Raw genomic sequence first — 22,745 nt, forward strand, 5'->3', positions numbered from 1 at the left:
CTCTCTTAAATAACATCTCATTTGTGTCCCATAGATATAATCTAAAGGTATTAATAATGCTAATTTGAAGCTTTCTCCTTTCTGCATAGCCCTGTTTCCTCTAAGGGGCTTTCCCCCATGTGTTTTGTTTTCTGTATTCTTTATGTTAGAGAGTTTTGTTGGGTGTTGATGGTCATTGATTTTTCCATTGAAGTTCAATAATGGGAGACTGTGAAGTTGACTGGAAGCTATAAATGTGTGTGATGACCTGCCTGGGCTCTGGGTTAGAGAACCCCTGAAATCAATATATTTGGTCTTTTCTACTAAGAAAGTTGGTGGATTTCTCAAGAAAAACAACACAGCAACAACAACAAAAACCCCCTTCAATCTGGTTGTCAATGTTCCTAGGCTAGAAAGTTACACAGGTGGTTGGAGGATGTCTTAAAAAACTGTAAATTACTTCACTTAATTATTGTTATTTTTTGTCATGGACTCTGTCTGATCACCTGTACCTGTTATTTCCCCAATAAAAAGACCCTATGTTTTACCTTCTCCAAAGAACAAAGTCCTTGACTGCTGCCTGGATAGGAAGGGGGCAGCTTGCCCAAGCACAGGGAGTGGGGAGACGCAATATCTAGGGCCCCAGCTACCTTTCAGATGTCCTTTAACCAGTCTTTAGATCAACATTCGCTTCACTTTCAGAGTTCTATCGATTCCTGAGCCTTTTGATGAATCTTAAGTTAGGATTCCCCACTGTTGTTTTAAGATTTAGCTTTCTTCGGTTTGCCAATTTGATTGCCACTTGCCTCTTTTTCTTCATGCCTCCAAAATTCTGTTTCTATAGTTTCCTTTCCTGCTCTGCTATTGTAGATTTGTGCCTTACAAAATTATTTTTATTGATGTTGTGGTCAGGTTTCAGGAAGAATGTATTCAATCCATCATCTTCATAGAGATGTCTTGAGGTTTTCATTACCTACACCATGTCTTGAGAGGTAAGAATTCACCCCCATTTTACAGACAAGAAAATGAGGTCTGAAATCACAGTTACTGCAAAATTTATACCTATGCCCCCAGAGTCTAAATCCATTGCTCTTTCCATTACCTCATTCTGCCTATCATACTTGAAATTTGAAAACAAAGCAAAGAGTTGGTCATGATATCTTGGTTACATTAGAACAGAGTATGGAATGGCAAGATGAGTATAAAACAAAACAAAAAATTTACTGAAGTCATTAAAACAGTAAAGGTTTTATTTTACTCTGAAAACAGAAAATCATGTATCTCTAAAGAATATCCCTGAATAAAATTGAATCTAGGTTAACCAACTGAAAAGAATATACCACCAACTTCCTATCAAAGCATGTGTCCTTTTATCCCTGAGTTACTAAAGTTAACCACTCATTTCTTTCTGAGAAACATAAAGCCACTTAAGTTAGTTCTCGGGAAGCCTACAAGAAACCAACTCATGAACATTCAGGGACAGGAAACCTGAAAGTCTTATGTTTGAAAATGATCAAATCTGAAACAAAGACAAGTTCGGTCATCTGTTTGCTAGACAATTTAAAATCAGAAAAATTTAAAACTTGCAGTTATCATTATTATTTTTTGTGTGTGTGACAGAGACAGAGTCAAAGAGACAGATAAGGTCAGACAGACAGGAAGGGAGAGAGATGAGAAGCATCAATTCTTTGTTGCAGCATCTTAGTTGTTCATTGATTGCTTTCTCATATGTGCCTTGACCAGGGGGCTACAGCAGACTGAGTGACCCCTTGCTTGAGCCAGCGACCTTGGGCTCAAGCTAACAAGCCTTGCTCAAACCAGATGAGCCTGCCCTCAAGCTGGCGACCTTGGGATCTCGAACCTGGGTCCTCTGCTTCCCAGTCCGATGCTCTATCCACTGTACCACCGCCTGGTCAGGCGCAACTTGCAGTTATTAAATGCTAACCAAGTGTTAGGGCTATGCAGTTCTGGTTTCTCTTCTAGAATATGTATACATATATGTATACATATATATATATATATAACTTTAGCTCACACAAAGGCTATTTATTAACAGAAGGCAATAATTTGAGAGTCCTGTTTATAGACGATGACCATGTTGCCCCCCCTTTCTGTGGGTGTTATTGTAGGGGATGCGGGTGACATCCTTGGTCCATCTAATCTTCATTCCTGAGTGGGCAAGGGTTCTGAGAATTGACTGGCACCTAGTCCAGGGACCTTGGTCCTGTTTCCTCCTGTGGCCCAGAGTTTGGTGTGGAAGGCAGTGATGCCCAGATCCTTACGCCTCTGGGCCACGTGGTGACATGTGGAAAGGACTCATTCTGGTCAGTCTTCACCTTCATCCCTCTAATCACATGGCAGATGGTTTCTTTGCCAGAAAGATCAGTGACATGGATGAAAGTGTCACTGAAGGATGCAGAGATGTAGCAGACACCAGACACATCTTCTCCTTCAGCCACCTGAGGTCTAAGACTGATGACCTACCTGTTTTTCTTCTTTCCTTTCCACTTGTGAGGTTCCGTTTCTGCAGGTCTTCTCCAAGCTCAGTCACCGGGAAGCTCCTTTCTAGAACATTAACATGAAAACAGGTTTCAAAATATCTTCTTTCAACCCTGGCCAGTTGGCTCAGTAGTAGAGCATTGGCCTGGCGTGCAGGAGTCCCAGGTTCGATTCCCAGCCAAGGCACACAGGAGAAGTGCCCATCTGCTTCTCTACCCCTCCCCCTCTCCTTCCTCTCTGTCTCTCTCTTCCCCTCCCACAGCCAAGGCTCCATTGGAGCAAAGTTGGCCCAGGAGCTGAGGATGGCTCTATGGCTTCTGCCTCAGGCGCTAGAGTGGCTCTGGTTGCAGCAGAGCAATGCCCCGGATGGGCAGAGCATCGCCCCCTGGAGGGCATGCTGGGTGGATCCCGGTCAGGCGCATGCGGGAGTCTGACTGCCTCCCCATTTCCAACTTCAGAAAAAAAAAATCTTCTTTCTGTGTATAATAAACATATTAATGAGAACTTCTGTACAGATTTTTTTTTTTCTTTTTTTTCATTTTTCTGAAGCTGGAAACAGGGAGAGACAGTCAGACAGACTCCCGCATGCGCCCGACCGGGATCCACCCGGCACGCCCACCAGGGGCGGTGCTCTGCCCCCCAGGGGGGGGGTGCTCTGCCCATCCTGGGCGTCGCCATATTGCGACCAGAGCCACTCTAGCGCCTGAGGCAGAGGCCACAGAGCCATGCCCAGCGCCCGGGCCATCTTTGCTCCAATGGAGCCTTGGCTGCGGGAGGGGAAGAGAGAGACAGAGAGGAAAGCGCGGCGGAGGGGTGGAGAAGCAAATGGGCGCTTCTCCTCTGTGCCCTGGCCGGGAATCGAACCCGGGTCCTCCGCACGCTAGGCCGACGCTCTACCGCTGAGCCAACCGGCCAGGGCCTCTGTACAGATTTTAACATAGTTCAATGGCTTATAAACTATGTTTAATTACTACCAATTTACATTGCTGGATGTATTTATTTATATAAATCTGGAATGATATGATTTTCTGCAAAAGTCAAGTCATATGCATACATTCTGGCTCTGAAATTTGTTTTTGTAACCATGGAACAAATACTTCTTTACCTACTGTATTTTAAACAGCATTTTTTCTGGCTCTGAATGGTATACTCCCTTAACAAAGTCACTGATAGAGCCATGAGGGGTTTTGTGAATATACTAAATGAGTTTTCTGAAAATAGATTCTAATTCTCATCCATTTTCAGTAATGAGAGGTGTTTTAATGTTTATAAGATAGAATGTGTCTAAGTCTCAAATTTTGAGACTTACCCTCTTAGATGGCTTTAACCTGCACTGGTAAAGACATAGTAGCCTTTATCAATTGGTATTCCATCGTTGTCTGAGAACCAAGTTTAGACTAAATAACCTTTGGAGCAGCCTAGATTTGTTCTGGTTCTTGATTTCGTCCATGGAAACCCCTTTCAGTTGTTTTTAAGTCTGGTTTTCTTCTGAGCTTGGCATTTCAGATTTGGTTCCGATCTGTGAATAAATCTAACCAAAGTAATTGGGTGCTTTGAGCATCATTTCTAACTGAAGAGACAGAAATTCCATCATGCTTCAGGTCATAAGTCTTACTGCCAAAAAGCTTCCCAAGTGACAGCAATTACATATTTGTGATTTATTGGAGAGTTTGGGTGTCCCAGAATGATAAGAGTAGGAAAATGAACACTTTAAGGCAAATGGTAAACTGACTCAGAGGGGCTCCTCCAAGCCTTTGACAGTACTTGCCCTCTTAGAAAGAGTGTGTGCATGTGATTTCTAGAATTAAAGAAACTATAATTATTGGTCTATCAGGTTCAATGTCGAACCTGTGGTCCCAAAATAAAATAGACAACATTGCTGCACTCAAGACAGTTAAAGCTCCTAAACAATTTTCGGAGTCTTTGATCTGAGACATTTTTATGAGTAGGCACAGGGCTTCTGAATGCATCATACAATTGGATTAACGCCTGGAAAGTCACGACACTGTGTTTGAACAAACCGTAGCCCACGAATACCATATTTTTTCATATTGGAACATTCCTTTCCTCTTTTAAAGGGAACCGGCACTATCTTATCCCTTTTTCACATGCTTGAGTAGTTGACATACCACTTTCAAAAGTCTTTTCAAACGTTACTGTTTTCCTTTTCCAAGGCTGGAAAAGAGTTAGTCAAGAAGGTAAATGCTGAATCTGAATTTAAATTACATAAATAATGCCAGCTTAGCTTACGGAATCTTTTCTCTCTCTCACACACCCATGCACACAGACATATGAACACATACACACAATATATGTGATATGAATAATATTATTTATGGAGATAACATTGTCAAATGATCACACAGTAGACTATTTATTACATAGGTAATATATGAGTACATGTCTGTTATGCTTTAGTTGATCAGATAGTGATATAAACTACATTGAGACAAAAGAACAAAATCAGATACAATTCAGTTAATCTGACAATTTCAGATGTTCCAGAATAACTGCAATTATATTTTCATCAAACTTTTGAATATTTCCTAGATTTCTCAGACTCGGTTCTAGGCTTTGCGGACTATAAAGATGAAAAATATGAAATATCTGCTTTGTGTAGGAGACAGAAGTACAAACATATATTACAGTTCATGAGACAAATGCTGCAGGAAATTTTTGAGCAATGTTCTAGGGGAGTGCTATTAGAATGAATGTTTGTACCCCCCCCCCCCCGCCAAATTTATACGTTGAAATCTAATCTCCAATGTGATAGTGTTTGGAGGTGGGGCATTTGGCAGGTGATTAGATCATGGGTGTGGAGTCCTAATAAATGGAATTAGTACCCTTACAAAAGAGACCCCACAGAACTCCCTTGTCTCTTTCCTTATATGAGAACATAACAAGAAGACAATTATCTGTGAGCCAGACATCAAATCTGCTGATGCCTTGACCTTGGAGCTCCCAGTCTCTAGAATTGTGAGAAATAAATTCTGACTGCTTAGAAGTCACCCAGTTGATGTATAATTCTGTTCCGGCAACCCTAACTGACTAAAAAACAGGGAGGAAAAATGTTAAGCAACTCTATTGTACGAGGGAGATTTCACAAAAGGGAAATATATCGGATGAACCTGGAAGTATGGATAGTATTCTCCTGGCTTACAAAAGGGTCAAATACATTTTTGAAAGAGGTGCTATATATAGCATGCCAACAGGGATTGACCAGATTTAATTTATGAGATGGGCAAAATATAGATCCACTGATTTTTATAAGCTGGGTGTTTGTATTTATGGAGATATTTTTGGAGTCGTCTTGGACTCCTCTCTTTCTCACAAATGCAATATCCAAGCTATTGGCAAATGTTATAAGCAAAATCTATAGACTCTATATTCAAAACACATCCCAAATCGGCCTGACCAGGCAGTGGTAATGCGTTGGCTTGCGATGCTGAAGACCCAGGTTCAAAACCCCAAGGTTGCTGGCTTGAGTGTGGGCTCACCTGGCTTAAGCATGGGTTCACCCAGCGTGAACGTGGGCTCACCAGCTTGAACGTGGGATCATGGACATGACCCTGTGGTTGCTGGCTTGAATCCCGAGGTCACTGGCTTGAGCAAGGGGTCACTCGCTTTGCTGGAACCCCAAGGTCAAGGCACATATGAGAAAGCAATCAATGAACAACTAAGGTGCCACAATGAAGAATTGATGTGTCTATCTGTCTCTCTCTCTCTTGCTAACACATTGCAAACCAGACCACTTATCCCCATCTCCATGGCTACTAGCCAGGTTCAAGTCACCATCATGGTCTTGCCAGGACTAATACAAAAACATCTTAGTTGGTTGTGTTGATTTTCTGTTGCCATGTAACAAGTTATTATAAATTCAGTGGCTTAAATCTACACACATTTCTTATCCCAGAGTTTCTATGAGTCAGGAGTCTGGAAGTGGCTTAATTGGATACTATACTCAGGATCTGATCTTCTATAATCTAGATGTTAACAGAGTGACTTCTCATTTGGTGGTTTGACTAAGGAAGAATCCACCTCCAAGTTCACTCAAACTGTTGGCAAAATCCAATACCTTGTGGTTATTAGAATGTGGGGACTTGCTTCTAATTGGCTCTTGGCTGGAGATGCCCCTTGGTCTTGGATGTCTCTTATAGTTCTTGGACATGTGACCTTTTCCACAGGCCATAGGTGGTTTGCTTCTTCAACATAGTCAGGAGACAGACAAATCCCATCTGATTTTACTTATCTGTGGAATCTAAAAGGAAAAATAAACAAACAAATGAAATTGAAACAGACTCATGGACACAGAGAACAGATGTGGTTGCTGGGGTCAGAGTGGGGAACTGGGTAAAAGGGGTAAAGGGATTAAGATGTACAAATTGGCATTTACAAAATAGTCACAAGGATGTTGAACACAGCATAAGGAGTATAGTTAATAATATTGCAATAACCATGTATGGTGCCAAGCGATTATTGGAAATATTGGGAGTAGGGTGAGAATCGTTTGTCAAATACTGGTATATGATTGTCTAACCACTATATGGTACACCTACCACCAACACAAAATAATATTGAAAGTAAACTAGAATTAAAAATACACATTTTAGCCTCTAAAAACAAAAGAATCAGGAGAATTTCTCATATTCCAGTCTGCTAAGATGAAGTCTTATGTAATGTAACATATTCAGAAGAGTGACATGCTATCATCTTTGCCATATTCTGTTCATTAGAAGCAAGTCACAGGATCGGCCTGTATTCCGGGGAGAGTACTATACAAGGGCATGACTCATTAGAGCTCAATGTAAGGTGTGTCCACCACATTAGTCTTCCAACTTCCACTCATGCCCTCCTACAGTTTATTTCCATATAGTAGCCAGAGTAATCCTTTCAAAATGTAAAACTAACAATGTCAATGTCAATCTCTTGCTCACACACCTCATAGAATAAGGCCTGTAATGTCATGCATATACAATCACTGACTACCTCATTTGCTTTCTTTTTCTTCTTTTTTCTTCTTTTCCAAGTGAGAGGAGGGTACATAAAGAGACAGACTCCCACATGTGCCCTAACCAGGATACCAGGATCCACCCAGCAATACTTTGGGGCTGATGCTCTGCCCATTGGGGCCATGCTCGCAACCAAGCCATTTTTAGCACCTGAGGTAGAGTCTCCATGGAGCCATCCTCAGCGCCTGCGGCAATGTTCTTGAACCAGTGGAGCAATGGCTACAGAAGGGGAAAGGGGGAAGGGGAGGAGAACCAGATAGGCTCTTCTCCTGTGTGCCCTGACCACGAATCAAACCCAGGACATCCACATGCTGGGCTCATGCTCTACCACTGAGCCAACAAGCCAGGGCTCTTGCTTTATTTTTCAACCATCTTCCCCGCATCCTCATGCTTATTTCTCTTAACCCACATGGGAATCTTTGCTTCTCCTCAGCCATGTCAATCACACTTCTGCCCGAGGTTCTTTGTATTAGCTATTTTCTCTACCTCAAACACATCACCAGCAGATCTTTTATTTATTTGTTTGTTTGTTTGTTTATTTATTTGATCAGAGGAAGGGGAGATAGAGAAACAGACCCCCACATGTGCCCTGATCAGGATCCACCCAGCAACCCCCATCTGGGGCCAACACTCATACCAACCAATCAATGCCCGGAGCCAATGCTCAAACCAATTGAACCACTGACTGTGGGAGAGGAAGAGAGAGAAGGAGGTGACAGAGGGGAAGAGAGAAAAAGATGGTCACTTCTCCTGTGTGTCCTGACCGGGGATCGAATCCCGGACATCCACACACTGAACTGATACCCGATCCACAACTGCCGCCCCTAGCAGATCTTTATCACTCGAACCCCCTCTTCAGTTAGGTGTCTGCACTTCCTCAGGGTGCGCTTCTCAGAAACCCCAATCTAAGAGAGTCCCTCCACCCTACATCTCTACATCATTCCCCTGCCTTATTTTCTTCCTATCCCTTATCTCTCTATATTTTTAAAATATAGCTTTTCACTTATTGTCTCTCTCGCTAGAACTCAGACTTCATGAGCACAGAATCTTTCTCATTCACTGTTGTTTTCTCACTGCCTAAATCATTGAGAAGCATAAAGTTGGCATTAACTATCTTGTGTGTAAAGAAATAATGAAGGAGTTTAAGACAAAATAAAACTTGTCAAAATATTTTGTCACTGATTCTAAGTTGAATTTTCAAGTAAGCAGTGACCAAACCCTAAACCATATCATGAAATCTTCCTCATGATTTGATTTGATTGGAATAGTAAAGAACAATCAATGTCTCAAATAAAATGAAAGGTCACCTGGGTAACAACAAAGTAATTGATAGCTCTTTGTTGTCAAATGATAAAATTACTTATAGTGGAAAAACCTTATGTAAACACAACGAAGACAGTAATGGAGTAAGAAAAAAAAAAAGACAAAAAGACTTGTAGAAAACAAATAGGAAAATGGCAAATGTAAATCCTAGTTTAGGCCTGACCTGTGGTGGCACAGTGGACAAAGCATCGAGCTGGAATGCTGTGGTCGCCTGTTGGAAACCGTGGGCTTGCCTAGTCAAGGCACAAATGAGGAGTGACTACTAGAAGTTGATGTTTCCCACTCCCCCCTTCTCTCTCTTCTCATCACTCTAAAATCAATAAATAAAATCTTTTTTTAAAAAAAAGTAATGCTTAGGCCCTGGCCGGTTGGCTCAGCGGTAGAGCGTCGGCCTGGCGTGCAGGGGACCCGGGTTCGATTCCCGGCCAGGGCACATAGGAGAAGCGCCCATTTGCTTCTCCACCCCCACCCCTCCTTCCTCTCTGTCTCTCTCTTCCCGCAGCCAAGGCTCCATTGGAGCAAAGATGGCCCGGGCGCTGGGGATGGCTCCTTGGCCTCTGCCCCAGGCGCTAGAGTGGCTCTGGTCACGGCAGAGCGACACCCCGGAGGGGCAGAGCATCGCCCCCTGGTGGGCAGAACGTCGCCCCTGGTGGGCGTGCCGGGTGGATCCCAGTCGGGTGCATGCGGGAGTCTGTCTGACTGTCTTGACTGTCTCTCCCCGTTTCCAGCTTCAGAAAAATACAAAAAAAAACAAAAGTAATGCTTAAAGAGAAATTTATAGTTCTAAATGCCTATATTAAAAGAATAAAGCTCTCAGATCCATAATCTATCCTTCTGACTTATAAAACTAGAAACAGAAGACTGAAATGAAACCCACAGCTAGCAGAAAGAAGCAAATAATAAGAATTACAGCAGAAGTAAAAGAAAGTAGAAGAATAAAAGAGAAAATTAAAACCCCCCAAAGTTTGGTTCTTTGAAAACATCAACAAGATTGACAAAATTTAGCTGGACTAAGTAAAAAAAAAAAAAAAAAAAAAAAAAAAAAAAAAAAAAAGTAGACTCAGAGTACTAAAACGAAGAATGCAAGAGGGAGTATTACCATCCACCTTATAGAAATAAAAAGGACATAAGGGAATACTATGAAATATTATATGCCAACAAATAAGATAACCCATGTGAAATGGACAAATCTGTAGAGTGCCAAGAAAATTCAGCAAATGGTGCCAGGTAAACTGGTATCCACATGAAAAAGAATGAATTTGGTCACCTGCCTCATACCATTTACAAAAATTAACTCAAAACAGATCAAAGACCTCAATGTAAGAACTAAATCTATAGAACTCTTAAAGGAAGCAGAGTTAAAAATCTTCACGACCTTGAATTAGGTAACAGTTTCTTAGCTATGGCATGCAAAGCATAATTCATTAAAGAAAACATAGATAAAGTGAACTTTGTAAAAATTAAAAACTTTTATGCAATAAAGAAAGTAAAAAGATAGTTCACAGAATGATAGAAAATATTTGCAAATTATATATCTGGTAAAGGTCTGGTATCCAGATGAACACTTATAATTCAATAATAAAAGACAACTCTTTAAAAGATGGTCAAAGATTTTAATGAGATATTTTTCCATTAAACATATACAAATGACCAACAAGGGCATGAGAAAATGTTCAGCATTATTAGTCATTAGAAAAATACAAATCAAATCCTCAAGGAGAAGTACTTCATACTCACTAGGATGGCTAAAATCAAAAAGTGCGCCAGACTGGGGTGCAGAGCACCCAGGTTCGAAACCTCGAGGTCACCAGCTTGAGTGCAGGCTCACCAGCTTGAGCACAGGATCACTGGCTTGAGCATGAGATCATAGACATGACCCCATGGTGGCTGGCTTGAAGCCCAAGGTCGCTGGCTTGAGCAAGGGGTCACTTGATCTGCTGTAGCCCCCCCCCCCTTGGTCAAGGCAGATATGAGAAAGCAATCAATGAACAACTAAAGGTGCCGCAATGAAGAATTGATGTTTCTCATCTTTCTCCCTTTCTGTTTGTCTGTCCCTATCTGTCTTTCTCTCTGTCCCTGTCACACACACACACAAAAAGTTAAACAATGACAAATATTGCTGAGGTTGTAGAGAATGTGGAACACTCATAGGATGCTGGTGTAAATAGAATGGTAAAGCCACTTGGGAAAACAGTCTGGTAATTCCTCAAAAGGTTAAACACAGGCCCTGGCCGGTTGGCTCAGCGGTAGAGCGTCGGCCTGGCGTGCGGGGGGACCCAGGTTCGATTCCCGGCCAGGGCACATAGGAGAAGCGCCCATTTGCTTCTCCACCCCCCCTCTCCTTCCTCTCTGTCTCTCTCTTCCCCTCCCGCAGCCAAGGCTCCATTGGAGCAAAGATGGCCCGGGCGCTGGGGATGGCTCCTTGGCCTTTGCCCCAGGCGCTAGAGTGGCTCTGGTCGCGGCAGAGTGACGCCCCAGAGGGGCAGAGCATCGCCCCCTGGTGGGCAGAGCTTCGCCCCTGGTAGGCGTGCCGGGTGGATCCCGGTCGGGCGCATGCGGGAGTCTGTCTGACTGTCTCTCCCCGTTTCCAGCTTCAGAAAAATACAAAAAAAAAAAAGGTTAAACACAGAGCTACTATACCACCCAGCAATTCTTCTCTGAGACATTCATACACTCAAGAAAATTGAAAGCATACTCACACAAAAATGTGTACAGGAATGTTCAAAGCAACAATATTCACAGTAGATAAGAAACTGTTCGGCCTGACCAGGTGGTGGCACAGTGGATAGAGTGTCGGATTGGGATGCTAGGACCCAGGTTTGAGACCCCGAGGTCGCCAGCTTGAGGGCGGGCTCATCTGGTTTGAGCAAAAGCTCACCAGCTTGGACCCAAGGTCGCTGGCTCGAGCAAGGGGTTACTCGGTCTGCTGAAGGCCCATGGTCAAGGCAATATGGGAGGGCAATCGATGAACAACTAGGGTGTCGCAAGGAAAGACTGATGATTGGTGCTTCTCATCTCTCTCCGTTCCTGTCTGTCTGTCCCTATCTAACTTTCTCTCTATCTCTGTAAAAAAAAAAAAAAAAAAAGAAGAAGAAGAGAAACTGTTCAATTGTCTACCAACTGATAAATGGATAAAGAAAATGTGACAAGTCCACACAATGGAATATTATTGAGCTGTAAAAAGCAATGAAGTATTATATGTGCCATAACTTGGGTGAATCTTAAAGCATGCCAAGCAGAATAAGTCTGCGTGCTGTCAGTCTCTATCTACATGAAATTTTCAGATGTGCAAATCGATAGGAACATAAAGGCGAGTTTTGGTTCCCAGAGGCAGTTAGGAGGAGGGAATGGGGAGTTATTGCTAATGTGGATGCAGTTTCTTTTAAGGGTGATAAAAATATTCTTGAATTAAGTAGTGCTTTTGATGGCATAATTTTGTGAACGTTAACAAAAACCCTGAACTGTACACGTTAAAAATGTGAACGTGATGGTGTGCAAATTATATGTCAATTTTCAAAAAAAAAAAAAAATCTATGAAATACATCACTTAAGTGAGAGTATCTTTCTGACTGGAGATACATGACTCTTTTTTTTTTTTCCTTTTCTGAGACCTGGCTCTTCATAAAACTTGCAGCAAGCTAGGAAACCTCCACCCAGAGCTAGAGCCACCTTGAACTTGTTCTCATCCGACCTTAGCATTGCTCTGCTTATAAGGGCTACCACCCAGGAGAAAACCTTTTCCCCAATTCCCTTCCCTGCTAGGTAGGTTCTGTTCTTTGGTTTGTTCAGATGTCCCCTACTCCTCTGAAGAAACCATCTGCTATTATTATTATTATTATTATTATTATTATTATTTTCATTTTTCCGAAGCTGGAAACGGGAGGCAGTCAGACAGACTCCCGCATGCGCCCGACCGGGATCCACCCGGCACGCCCACCAGGGGGCGATGCTCTGCCCATCTGGGGCATTGCTCTGTTGCAACCAGAGCCATTCTAGCGCCTGGGGCAGAGGCCAAGGAGCCATCCCCAGTGCCCAGGCCATCTTTGCTCCAATGGAGCCTCGGCTGCGGGAGGGAAAGCCATCTGCTATTATTTTCCCTCCGCTTTTCTTTCTCCCTCTCTCCCCTGCTTTTATTCCTTACATCCTTCCCTTGTCATTCATGTTTTCCTTTCCCTTTTCATGTCTACTCACCACTCTGATTCTCCACCCCTTTCCCCCTCCTCTTCCTTCTTTCCTATTTGTCCCTTTCTTAGCTGACCACAATGTGGAAATAAAGTCTGTTCTGAAATATATATTTTTGTAAGCATTCGGTACTTTTCCACTTTCTTTGATTAGGTAGAAAAGGAAGTAATTTTGATGCTTAATATGTCTCTCAGGAAAAACAACTCTAAATTAATTACCAGGTTGGTTTTGCTCCAGGGGGTGAACCAGCAATTAAAAAAAAAAGATTATCCACCCATGCAATATGACGAACATTATAAAGTGATTTGTAAATATGAGCAGACACTACTGGTAAACACTGATACTATCTAGTGTGGTGGTGTTCACTGACAGGTCTTAATTATTGTTCGGCTCTTCTGTGTGTAGACACGCCTGAGTTAACCATTTAGGCTACAAAGCAAAAGCTTCCTACACAGACGGTTTCATTTGGCTCATATAAACCTGATCACATTTTCCCTCAGGAATGTCCTTTTGAACTTAAAAAAAAACACACAGCGTGGGTTGTAAGCTCTCCCTGTGAAGCCATCTTCAGAATGACCAATTATTCTCTGTCACTCATCTGGAAGAGTAAGTATAAAAAAAAAAATGCCATTAGCCACCGAGTTGTCATCTTCAAATAAAATTCTCATCTCTGGTTTGAATGTGGAAATGAAAGGTTCGCTGTTTTGTTTTTTTTTTCATTTTTCTGAAGTGAGAAGCGGGGAGGCAGAGAGACAGACTCCCGCATGCGCCAGATCAGGATCCACCTGGCGAGCCCACCAGGGGGCAATGCTCTGCCCATCTGGAGCATTGTTCCATTGCAACCAGAGCCATTCTAGCACCTGAGGTGGAGGCCATGGATCCATCCTCAGCGCCCGGGCCAACTTTGCTCCAATGGAGCCTTGGCTGAGGGAAGGGAAGAGATACAGAGAAAGGAGAGGGGGAGGGGTGGAGAAGCAGATGGACTCTTCTCCTGTGTGCCCTGACCAGGAATCGAACCCGCGACTTCCACACACCGGGCCAACGCTCTACCACAGAACCAACCATCCAGGGCCTCACTGTCTTCTTGTACAAACTGGTCAAATGAAGTGATTTTTTTCCCCCTTAACTGTCATATTATATATACTGCTCACAAAAATTAGGGGATATTTCTAAATAAATATGAAGCAATACAAAAAAAGAAACATTTGATTTTATTTCTATTAAACAAGAACATCAGAAAAGCAAACGACAAGTCAAAGACAGTTGTTCGATTATGCAAATGAGATGTAAACCCAACTTTTACTTCATTGGTGAAAATGCACTATACAAACAGCTGCAAGTACTGGAGTATCTGCACGTTCCCTGATCCCCTAATTTTTGTGAGCAGTGTAGTTTATTCCCTTGGTTGACAAAATGTTACAGAAAGCAAACTGGTTAAGTTTCACAGGACTTCGTGATTGAAATTCTAGTGCCCAGGGTGGTGGTGTCAGAGTGAAGAGGCATCTGGATAATGATCTCAGAAACCTTTCCAAACAATGTGACTGTTTCATTAGAAGGGGGAAGGGGGAAGGGGAAAAAGGCCAACTTAACTCTTCAGTCAGTTCCTAAGAGGCCCTCTGTCCTGTCTTGGAGAGGCAGAGTGCTTTGCTGTGGGGCCTCCTTTGGTGAATTGGTTCAGTGATTACTGAATAATTAGACTTATTTTTAGATATTATATTTTAGGACCACTGTGGAGACTTGAAGAAGGTGAATTCCCATTTGACTGGCTCTAGCAGTTAGCCAACTGTCTGTCACCTTTAGGATTCCTCTAGTATGGTTAGAGAAGCTTGGTATTTGCTTGTTTCCTTAAGCTGCACAAAGGCACTGTGTCTGGGTCTCCTAGCTTTTTAGCAAAAATGAATTTTCTTTTCTTCCCGGGCACACAGCTAGACTACATTTCCCAGCCTCCCTTGCAGTTAGTTGTGGCCACGACTAGATTCTAACCAATGGAACATGGGTGGAAGTGATTTATGCCATTTCTGAGCCAAGCCTTTTACAAAATAGGTATGTCTTATCCTTGTTTTCTTTCTTTCTTTCCTGGTTAGATGCTGGTGAAAATGAGGCTTCAGGGAAGGGGGAGTTACGGGAACAAACATACTGTAACACAAAGAGGCTTGCGTATGCTGAAGAGACTTCCACCACCCAGAAATAACTTATGTGCTCAAGAAATAAACCTTTTTTGTTTGTTTTTTATTTATTTTTCAAGTGAGAGGAGGAGAGATAGAGAGACAGACTCCTGCATGTGCCCCAACTGGGATCCACCTGGCAACCCCCCCTCTAGGGCCAATGCTCTACCCATCTGGTCCCATTCTCGCAATCACAACCAAGCTACATATTTTTAGTGCCTGAGTTGAAGGCTCCACAGAACCATCCTCAGCACCTGGGGTGATGTGGTCGAACCAATTGAGCCATAGTTGTGAGAGGGGAAGTGAGAGAGAGAGAGAAAGAAGGGGGAAAGGGAGGGGTGGAGAAGCAGATGGTCACTTCTCCTGTGTGTCCTGACTGGGAATCAAACCTAGGATATCCACATGCCAGGCCAACACTCTACCACTGAGCAAACTGGCCAGGGCTGTATGAGGCATCTTATTTATGAGGTCTTTTCTCTGGACAGTTCTTGGTGATTTTGACTTTATAATACATGGTAATGATAGTAACTTAGCAAGGGTTCAAGGGGGAAAAAAAACTGACCCAGGGTGACTACTTGATGAAATTGATAAGCTAATTTCTGCAGTTAAAAGAAACTATTTACTTTTTATTTATTTTTGTATTTTTCTGAAGTGAGAAGCAGGGAGGCAGAGAGACAGACTCCCGCATGCGCCCAACCGGGATCCACCCGGCATGCCCACTACAGAGAGATGCTCTGCCCATCTGGGGCATTGCTCTATTGCAACCAGAGCCATTCTAGCGCCTGAGGTGGAGGCCATGGAGCCATTCTGAGCACCTGGGGCCAACTTTGCTCCAATGGAGCCTTGGCTGCAGGAGGGAAAGAGAGAGACAGAGAGGAAGGAGAGGGGGAGGGGTGGAGAAGCAGATGGGTGCTTCTCCTGTGTGCCCTGGCCAGGAATCAAACCCAAGACATCCACATGCTGGGCCGATGCTCTACCACTGAGCCAACCAGCCAGGACTTATTTTAAATTGTTTTATTTACCTGGATATAGATTAAAATGTAAACATTTTACTTTTTTGGTAAACTTTTTCTATTCAAAACAAACAATTGTTTACAAATGAAAACAGACCACCTCTGAAGCACCGAATCATGAAACAAGTATTGTAGAAATCATATTTCATTGTAAGGAAGCTGAGTCAAAGATGCAGGAACTATCTGTCGCTCTGCTTTCATCTATCAGGTGCTGTTACACCTGTTTTCTATTCAACCACATCTAGGCACTGTATTTTTCCACACATTTTTTAGTAGTAGAATATACAAATATATATGGGTACCTTCCAAATTTTTATGACATCATTTTACCATATTCAAGACCGAGTAACCAGATGACAGTAAATTTAAATGAGCACATTTTTATCCCTCTTGAACATCCACTTTTACCCGAAATGTCATATGTCAGATTCCTGGCAAACAGACTCTGAGATTTCTGCACGGATGTTTGACTAGAAGGTGCTCTCAGGAACACTCCTTGTGGAGAGTAAGAAAAGCAGAACGGGGCAAAGGAAGCAGGGGAAACATGATGTCATCGCTCAGAAGCCTCATCTGATCCCACAGGGAGCTTTGGAGCTGGGAAGCTCCTTCAGAGTTTTTCCAAACTGACACTAACAGTCTGAGCTTTTTTGGATGCTGGCTGTCCCCCGGGGAGAGGTATAATTTTGGGCAAGGTAGCTTCCCTTAGCTGAGGACAATTGCTAAAAGAAACTTGAGTTGTAAGCCCTCAGCAGCCAATGTCTCTCAGCTTGAAGGGGTGAGTTTCTTGATTTGAGGGGGATCTGTTGGGCACAGAGCATCCACCATATGCAAATTATGTGGGATTGTATCATTTTGTCATAAAAAGAACAATGACAGGATAGAAATAAACAGAGGGAGAAAAATATGAGTAAAAAAGAAGAAAACTAATAAACCAGTATTTGGGGTAAGTGGGAAAACAAAGAGCAGTGAAAAAGAGTTAAATAAATTAAAACAAACAAACAAACAAACAGTAACCCCTGTGGACCAGCCATTGACTATGATTTCACAACACAGCACATTTCGGTTGAATATAGGCATTGGAAGGGCAAGGCCACTCGTACATCGCAGGTGGAAAACACCTGTGAATCATGGTTCAGAGGCTTGTGCCACGACCTTCAAAGCACATGAGATTGATGGGAAATGCATTCTGTTAAACTGTTTACCAGCAGAGGTCATTCAGTCAGAAGAACACTTTCAGAACCCAAAGAAGCAAGTTTGATAAATATTGAGGCTGTGTGTGAAGGACTTGATCTATTACTTGTCAACTTTTTAAAAAAATTTTTTTTATTTGTTCATTTTAGAGAAGAGAGGGAGAGACAAAGAGAGAGAGAGAGAGAGAGAGAGAAGGGGGGAGGAGCTGGAAGCATCAACTCCCATATGTGCCTTGACCAGGCAAGCCCAGGGTTTCGAACCGGCAACCTCAGCATTTTCAGGTCGACGCTTTATCCACTGTGCCACCACAGGTCAGGCTGACTTGTCAACTTTTAATCATCTTATGGGTGACTTTAAAAAGTTCTGTATATTTGGCTTTGGAATCTATTATAAGAATTTTGGGAGGAGCCTGCTGACTATCCTGGTTGCGGGTTTCCCCAGAAGCTGACCCCGTGACAAAGATCTAAAAGCTTGTAGTTTATTTGGGAGTGGCGGGAAATAGTATAGGAGCAGGTTACAGGGACTGGGAATGCATCTAATTCAAGGTATGTTTGAAGCTTAACCCCTCCGTGAAACATGAAACAGACACATTAGGATGATCTTAACTGAGGGGCAAGGAAGCTGGGCTATGAATCACCAGTGCTTACGGGTCATGGGTGACAGCTGCTCCTAAACTTCAGGCCTGCTTTGAGCACAGGCAGAGCAGCCTCCCTGGGCTTAAGGAAATAGCCTCGGGGACAGAGAGGCAGATACTGACCTTTGGAAGCCTGAAAATAAAGCATGAGGAATATGTGCAGGGACCTGTCAGTGTGGCCTCTGCTATACTGACAGCCCTAAATATATTTTCCTTTTGATGAACCAACTCAAGTTGGTTTTCATCTTTAAGAATGAGCCTAGCTGTGGCCAGGGGAGAGACAACCCAGACATGGGCTGAGAAGCAAGAAGAAACCATCCTGAGAGTGAATGTTTGAATGTGGGCCGGGTACACAGGAGCAAAACTGAGAGGTGAAAGTAGCTTAGGCCCTGGTGGGTTGGCTCAGTGGCTAGAGCATTGCCTGGTGTATGAATGTCCTGGGTTCAATTCCTGGTCAGGGCACACAGGAGAAGCGACCATCTGCTTTTCTCCCCCTTCTCTTTCTCTTCTTGTCCCGCAGCCAGTGGCTCGATTGGTTCTAGTGTTGGCTCCAGTGCTGAGGATAGCTCAGTGGTCTGAGTGTCAGTCTCAGGCACTGAAAATAGCTTGGCTGATTTGAGCATCAGCCCAGGATAGGGGTTGCTGGGTGGATCCCGGTTGGGGTGCATGCATGAGTCTGTCTCTTATCTCCCCTCCTTTCACTTAAAAAAGGAAGGAAGGAAGGAAGGAAGGAAGGAAGGAAGGAAGGAAGGAAGGAAGGAAGGAAGGAAGGAAAGGAGGGAGGGAGGAAGGAAGGAAGGAAGGAAGGAAGGAAGGAAGGAAGGAAGGAAGGAAGGAAGGAAGGAAGGAAGGAAAAACGAAGGATGGATATAGGAAGGATGGAAGGAAGAAAGTAGCTTAACCACTCACTGCTGTAGGAAAAGTCCCGCGAAAGGGGGCCCACGGGGGCGGTTTCCTCCATTCATGCTTTCAGACCATAAGAGTCCCGAGCTGGGAAATAATAACAGAGTGGAAAGTTTTCAGGTGGCAGTTACCTTGGTCCAGTGCCAGGTGTATTACTCACGGCTCACCAAGCTCCAGCTGGTATTTACCACCCAACAAAAGGGGAAAGAAAAGAGAAACGTTCTCTGCTGGTTTTCACGTCACAGGGTGTGGAAGGCATGAAAGATGAGCTGGCATGATGGGGCAGACTGAGCCAACCTTCCCATGGTCTTTCTTTCTTTGTATCGCAGGCCGTCCATTATTCCTATCGCTTTAAGGGAACGTAAGAATCCAACGTGGCTTGACCCTTTGACTAATTTTTGTTTATTAACCTCCTATCTGAGGAAATAACATTTAATCGGCTCACTTCCTGATGGGCTTGTTTCTTGCCCTTGACTCAGATTACTGCCTTGTGACCAGGGACAGCTCTCCTCTCCGCTCCCACAGAGAGCTGAAGAGTTGCGGTCAAGACCAGAACAAGGAATGTCCTGACCCTGAATATCCCCTTATGGTTTTACTAAGAAAATTCCCCCTCAAAAAATTAACCTGGAAAAATACCAGCCAGGATCATATTACCAAAGAGGAAGATGTTGAACTAATTTATTTACTTAACAAATCTTCATGTACAATGTTACAAAGTGCTGAGAGGGAGGCAAGGTATGAGCGTTCCTAGTCCTTATGGAACTTATCGGAACTCCACACCGAAGACAGGAAAGCAATTAATTATAACCGAATGTGAAATGAAGCAGTGAGTGGCGCTGATAGCTCTTCTCTCATTAAACCTTAGAGCCCTTGTATTTCATGCCACATTACTTAGCAGTTTCTAAAAATTCTGCCCTCCATGGTTTCCTCTGGCTTTCTCAACTCAAACGATAACTTTCTTTGAGTCAGAGCTGTGTTTCCTTACCTTTAATTGTGTGCACATGCCCAGGACTCTGCATGTCCAACCAGCTCCTCTGACCACCTCTGACCCCCTACAGCAGGGGTCCCCAAACGACGGCCCGCGGGCCACATGCGGCCCCCTGAGGCCATTTATCCACCTCCGCCGCACTTTCTGAAGGGGCACCTCTTTCTTTTCTTTTTTTTTGTATTTTTCAGAGGCTGGAAACGGGGAGAGACAGACAGACTCCCGCATGCGCCCGACCGGGATCCACCCGGCACGCCCACCAGGGGCGACGCTCTGCCCACCAGGGGACGATGCTCTGCCGCGACCAGAGCCACTCTAGCACCTGGGGCAGAGGCCAAGGAGCCATCCCCAGCGCCCGGGCCATCTTTGCTCCAATGGAGCCTTTGCTGCGGGAGGGGAAGAGAGAGACAGAGAGGAAGGAGGGGGGGGGTGGAGAAGCAAATGGGCGCTTCTCCTATGTGCCCTGGCCGGGAATCAAACCCGGGTCCCCCATACGCCAGGCCAACGCTCTACCGCTGAGCCAACCAGCCAGGGCCGGGGCACCTCTTTCATTGGTGGTCAATGAGAGGAGCATAGTTCCCATTGAAATACTGGTCAGTTGGTTGATTTAAATTTACTTGTTCTTTATTTTAAATATTGTATTTGTTCCCGTTTTGTTTTTTTTACTTTAAAATAAGATCTGTGCAGTGTGCATAGGGATTTGTTCATAGTTTTTTTTATAGTCTGGCCCTCCAATGGTCTGAGGGACAGTGAACTGGCCCCCTGTGTAAAAAGTTTGGGGACCCCTGCCCTACAGCAACTGTTACACTGTTCAGCAAATCAGATTCACGACTGCAGCATTACTTTTCAAATGATCAATGGCTTTTATTACACCTGACAAGCAAGCTAGGGATTCTCAAAATATGTAGATACTTCACAGAGTTGTCAGGCAAATTGAGTGTGTTTGGATATGATCTCCCCCAACCTTTTCCAGCCTGTGATGCTGTTCTGTGTGCACAGGTGTAAAGACTAAACATAGACACATATTCTGTGTATTTTATTTCTTCTTTTTTTTTAATTTTTTTGTTTTTGTATTTTCTAAAATTGGAAACAGGGAGGCAGTCAGACAGACTCCTGCATGTGCCCGACCGGGATCCACCCGGCATGCCCACCAGGGGGCGATGCTCTGCCCATCTGGGGCGTTGCTCTGTTGCAACCAGAGCCATTCCAGCACCTGAGGCAGAGGCCATGGAGCCATCCTCAGCATCCGGGCCATCTTTGCTCCAATGGAGCCTTGGCTGCGGGAGGGGAAGAGAGAGACAGAGAGGAAGGAGGAGGAGGTGGAGAAGCAGATGGGCGCTTCTCCTGTGTGCCCTGGCCGGGAATCAAACCTGGGACTCCTGCACGCCAGACCGATGCTCTACCACTGAGCCAACAGGCCAGGGCCTATTCTGTGTATTTTAAAGGGGATAAAATACATGTCTTCATATTTTACCTCTGGTCCATTCACGGAGTTGCTCGGATAACGTTTCCTAGGTGTTATTATATTTACTTTGCAGAATAAGGCCTTTTGGAAGGTAGGGTGTGGAACTGAGTGAGGATCATAGGCTCCAGAACAACTCTCCAGCCTCAGTGCTGTGTAACAATTTTAGAATCATGAGTGGCGAGAGCCAGCTGCTGCCCGAGGCCTGCCAAAGGAGCCCACTCAAGGCAGGCTTTAGCCTGCTCTGTTTGAGACTCCTGGTCCCCATCTACCAGGTATATATTGAAATGAAATCCGCACACCTCAATCTCTGGTATCTTAGGTCTTTCCTGCCCAGTGTGAGCCCCTCTGGTTACCTAGTGCCCCATCTATTCCCAAACCACCCTCTGCTGCCGCTCCTGTCACCTGGCTGCTTTCCCTACCATACCTGCCACGTTCATGAGGCTTTTCTGCTCTCCATCGCAACCTGGGTGATTTTATATAACACCGTCTGATAAAGTCACTCAGCCTTTTTCTTTTTAAAAATTTTAATGATTTATTGATTTTTAGAGAGAGACAGAGAGAGAGAGAGAGAAACATCTATCTGTTGTTCCACATATTAATACATTCATTGGTTGATTCTTGTATGTGCCCTGACCAGGGATCGAACCCCCAACCCCTGTGTATTAGGATGATACTCTAACCAACTGAACTACGGGGCCAGGTCAAGACACTCTGTCTTAAATCCCTCTCAGTGGCTCCCCACTGGCCTCAGAAAGTGTTGGAACTTCCCTAACATCACGGAGAAAGCCCCACTCCTCACTTGCTGGGCCTGAAATGTGCCAATCCCCTTTACGTCCTGGAGTGCGCCTTGCTTTCCACTGCTGGTTCTTTGAGCGCTGTTTCCCCAGTCTGCACGCCACCTCTGGTGGTATTCCTCCTATACGTTAGCATGTCTCTGTGTTTGGGACTCCTTCCTTAAAACCAGGACTGAAGCTATCAGGCTCTGCCTGTTCACACCAACACTCCCGAACTCTGCCAGGTGGTTTCCTCCCTTCTTGTCGGCTTTCCCCGTGAGACAGAAAGGTTCACGGGACGGGCACTGTCTGTCTTGTTCACATAGCCAACTCAGAGCCGGCTACAGTAGATTCTGGCATACAGTAGATTCTCACAGTAGATTCTCAGTCAGGTCAGCTTCATGAGCACTTGGGAGGGAGCTGTGCATTTAACGCTCATCAGTTGCTATCTTTTTTTTTTTTTTCTGTATTTTTCTGAAGTTGGAAACAGGGAGGCAGTCAGAGACTCCCGCATGCGCCCGACCGGGATCCTCCCAGCATGCCCACCAGGGGGCGATGCTCTGCCCATCTGGGGCATCGCTCTGTTGCAACCAGAGCCATTCTAGCACCTGAGGCAGAGGCCAC

The 22,745-nt window shown here is 44.2% G+C and overlaps 1 long non-coding RNA gene across 1 annotated transcript; it reads right to left on the reverse strand.

The window, feature by feature from the left end:
- Window positions 1–2,465: 2,465 nt before the first annotated feature.
- LOC136314041 (uncharacterized) lies at window positions 2,466–19,121 on the reverse strand. Its single transcript, XR_010727269.1, has 3 exons — window positions 19,030–19,121; window positions 6,554–6,736; window positions 2,466–2,544 (listed from the first exon to the last, which is right to left on the reverse strand). It is a non-coding gene; the product is annotated as an uncharacterized lncRNA (long non-coding RNA).
- Between the last annotated feature and the right edge of the window lie 3,624 nt (window positions 19,122–22,745).

The sequence above is a fragment of the Saccopteryx bilineata genome, chromosome 10, assembly GCF_036850765.1.
Source record: "Saccopteryx bilineata isolate mSacBil1 chromosome 10, mSacBil1_pri_phased_curated, whole genome shotgun sequence".
Lineage (NCBI taxonomy): Eukaryota > Metazoa > Chordata > Mammalia > Chiroptera > Emballonuridae > Saccopteryx > Saccopteryx bilineata.